This window comes from Marmota flaviventris, chromosome 2 (assembly GCF_047511675.1).
Source record: "Marmota flaviventris isolate mMarFla1 chromosome 2, mMarFla1.hap1, whole genome shotgun sequence".
NCBI lineage: Eukaryota > Metazoa > Chordata > Mammalia > Rodentia > Sciuridae > Marmota > Marmota flaviventris.
The window spans coordinates 97,162,209-97,166,438 of NC_092499.1; the positions used below are offsets into that span (position 1 = coordinate 97,162,209).

General features: G+C 37.4%; 1 pseudogene; it reads left to right on the forward strand.

Moving 5' to 3' along the window:
- Window positions 1-976: 976 nt before the first annotated feature.
- Window positions 977-2,178, forward strand: LOC114084741 (casein kinase II subunit alpha pseudogene; annotated as a pseudogene).
- The last annotated feature ends 2,052 nt before the right edge of the window (window positions 2,179-4,230 follow it).

Genomic DNA, 4,230 nt, shown 5'->3' on the forward strand with positions numbered 1-4,230 from the left:
TAATCTTTAAAAAGACTCTTTTGATAATTAAAATTTTTTCTAAAACATGCTGAGAATGTAATAACTAATATTGCATATGTGAAGGTGGTCAATTCCAATTATACGGCAAAGTAAACAAGAACATTTTAAAAATAATTATTATATTTCAAACCTTTATTATTGATTTTGAGTCTTCCTTGACTGTGGATATTGCATTTGCTGTTGGTTTCTTTAAAAATTTTGTCATATCGAAGTCTATAGCTAGAACAACAACAACAACAAAATACTTTTTAAAATTGTGAGATTTTTTTTTTCTTCCACCCAAACAAAATATCCTTTATTCCTTCTAGCAATGTACCTGAAATATAGAGAGAGGCAAATCATGGATGAGAGTTGGAATATTGTTATAGCTTGCCCTGGTCAGAGGAAATGAATATTCCATCTTATATTTTTACTAACTAGGCCTTTAAAATTTATAAAATTTGTTTACATTATCTCATATCATCCTCACAAAACCATTCTGTGAGCTAATTTAACATTTTCCATAATTTACAGATGAGAAAACTAATGTGCAGTTTAGGCTACTGTTTATGAAGTAATAACGGGAGAAGATACAGATCTAGTCCCTAGCTTCTAAGTTTAGAGTTCTTTTGATGATCCTCCTATTAAATCCAGTAGTAGACTTGGGCCTCTACATATTAAAGTCTCCTTTCTCCATATTCTGAGAAGACATTCAGAAAAGATTTGATAATCTTTCTTTTCAACTAGCATGGATATGCATGAGGGTACTGAGGGAAACTTATTGCATCTTCAAAGGAAAAGAGAACCATTTGAGCTCCCTATTGTCTATGTGAGGAGAGCAGAGAGCCACTGCCACTGCCACCATAGTTTGAAGATAATAGGTCTGAAACAAGGTCTTACCTGCAGCTGTCTATGCACACAGTGACTGCCAGATCTTCAAGCCTCAAGTTCAGCTTTGCCCACCAACCTGTCTGACATGTCAGGATCCATGCCACACAGGGCCAGAGTTTACACAGATATCAATACACATGGACCCCAAGAGTACTGGGATTATGAATCACATGTGGTGGAATGGGGAAATCAAGATGACTACGAGCTCTTTTGAAAGTTAGGCCGGGTAAATATAGTGAAGTATTCGAAGCCATCAACATCCCAAATAATGAAAAAGTTGTTAAAATTCTCAAGCAGTAAAAAAGAAGAAAATTTTGCATGAAGTAAAGATTTTGGAGAATTTGAGAGGAGGGCCCAACATCATGCTGGCAAACATTGTAAAAGACCCTGTGTCATGAACCGCTGTCTTGGTTTTTGAACATGTAAGCAACACAGACTTCAAGCAATTGTACCAGATGTTAACAGACTATGATATTCAATTTTACATGTATGAGATTCTGAAGGCCCTGGATTATTATCACAGCATGGGAATTATGCGTAGAGATGTGAATCCCCATAATGTCATGACTGATCATGAGCACAGAAAGCTATGGCTAATAGACTGGGGTTTAACTGAGTTTTACCATCCTGGCCAAGAATATACTGTCCTGGCCAAGAGTTGTTTTCCAACCTTCAGAGGTCCTGAGCTACTTGTAGACTCTCAGATGTATGATTATAGTTTGGATATGTGGAGCTTGGGTTGTATACTAGCAAGTATGATCTTCCAGAAGATGCCATTTTTCCATGGACATGACAATTCTGATCAGTTGGTGAGGCTAGCCAAGGTTCTGGGGATAGAAGATTTATATGACTATATTGACAGATACAACACTGATTTAGATCCAGGTTTCAATGATATCTTGGGCAGACACTCTGATAAGCGATAGGAATGCTTTATACATAGTGAAAACCAGCACCCTGTCAGCCCTGAGGCCTTGTATTTCTTTGAACGAGCTGCCGTAGTATGACTACCAGTCACGGCTCACTGCAACACAGGCCATGGAGCACCTCTATTTCTGCACTGTTGTAAAGGACGGCTCGAATGGGTTCATCTAACATGCCAGGGGGCAGTACACCTATCAGCAGCACAAACATGATGTCAGGAATTTCTTCAGTGCCAACCCCATCATCCATGGGACCTCTGGCAGGCTCACCAGTGATTGCTGCTGCAATCACCCCTTTGGGATGCCTCTTCCAGCTGCTGCTAGTGCTCAGCAGCAATGGCCCAATCTGTTTCCTGATGCCTGAGCAGAGGTGGGGAAGTCTACCTTCTCCTTGATGCAGCTTGCTTCTGGTGGGGATGGGTGAACACTTCAGAAGCACTGTGTCTGAACAGTTGCTTACGGATGTATAGTAGTTCAGTCATAAAAAAAAATATTATACTAGGCTGATTTTCTTTTTGTATTTTTTTTTCAAACTTTTCAAAACTCAGGGGATTTCCTGAAAAATAACTTGCATCGAAATTTTTTTTTTCTCCCCTTCCAAATTCAGTTCCTCATTACTAAAGAACAAAGATAAACCACCCTTAATTTCAGCTGCTGGCATTTGACTGGAGATTTCTTACCATTTTTACCATCGCCTCCCCCATGATCTTATACTTTGGGAGGGTCGTATCTCACGCTCTTCTCCAGAAATTACAAATATGTAACTTCTCAGGAGGCAGGAAGGAAGAGAGGCAGGGCAGACCCAATCAAAGAGCAGTGTACTGCTGGTCACTTCTATCACTTTACTTCAGAAGTGCTTCAGTGGGGTTATCCTGGCGACTATAGTGGAAGCATGTCTTACTTAGACATGCTTGAGATGTTGAAAATCTACACAACGTATAGACAGATTCTAAAATCTTCTGTTTAGTATGAATCATGTTTTACTAACCTAGCCCTAAATCCAGCTCACTTTTAATTTTAGTTTTAGTTTAAAATTGTGATATCGTGCTTCCCTCTTTTATCTCCCAATATACTGTGCTCCATAGCTGGTAGGAGGGAAAAGACAAAAATCTTTTCATTTTCTTTTACTTGTCCATGTTGAAGTCTGTTGGTTACTGGTCATAACTTACTGCTTTCCTCAAAAGAAACATTTTCTATATAGGTTTCATGCTAGCAACTCTATGAGTTAATGGGTGGTGAGGCCGCACTGAGTTTCATTTTAAGCTTTCTATCTTCTTTTTCTCCTACCCTCCCCTTCCTTTACATGCCATCCAATGAGAAGACCTGCTCCTTTGTCTTGTAAATGTGTCTAAGAGGCAGGAGCAGAGCCCCTACTTCCAGTGAAACAGAAATGGTAGACCTGTAATTGTGGGAAAATATCAACTCTTGTTACAGCCCTGCCACCCCTTGTTGTGTGTATGTATAAATACTTTGTCCCTCATATGTAAAAGATACAGTGTTAGAATTCTTTAGTGTTAATAAATGTTTGGTTGTATTTATTAAAAAGGGGGGGGAGAACCATTTTATATAATTACCCATGTCAATCAACCTAAAAGCACAAGCTAGGTATTAAGTATATCCAAACACAGAGCAGAGGAAGAAGGTGACCTGGGAGATTTGTTCAAGATTCTGATACTGATCATCAGTTACCAGGTAAACTGATGAGATCTAGGGGCTGTAATGTTGATGACAAGCCTCAAGCCTCGTAAGAGTTGAAGAAAGTCACTTGAACTGATTTTTGACATAATGTATTCAGAAATATTAGACAAAAATAGCCTGAAAGACTAGACACAGATGAACATTTAATACCATCAGAGACTGAAGGATTAGTTAGCCAAGAGGGTACATTTAAAAATTCAAATAGAACCAGGTGAGTTGGAATTAGACTGGGTCAGAAAGGTAATAAGTTCATATAATTTTTAAAAATTTTCTCAATTTTGAATCATCCTTAAACACATTTGTGTGACATTAATTTTTGGTTCTTTATGAACAAGCATAATTTGAATAATAAAGGAACCTCTATTTCATGTCCACTGTACCCACAACCAAAAGCTTACTTTTCAGATCAACTCATCTTGATTTGCATATTACAGAAGGTAATATACATTAATATCATGCAAAGAAACTAAACTAGGAATAATTGGCAATAGATTCAAAAAAGCAAATAAGTTTAAGGAGAAAAAGAAAAAATTGTAAAAAACCTATTAAAACACCCAAACCCCACTAAATATAAAAGTAATAAATAATTTTAAAATGACTGTATTATTAGCTTTTTTCCCTTGCACTTTCCTATAACCCACTAATTTATTTTAGGGAAAAATCTTATTTATAGTTTTTACATCTTCTCTATTCTCAGCATCTCTGAAAGCTTACGAAG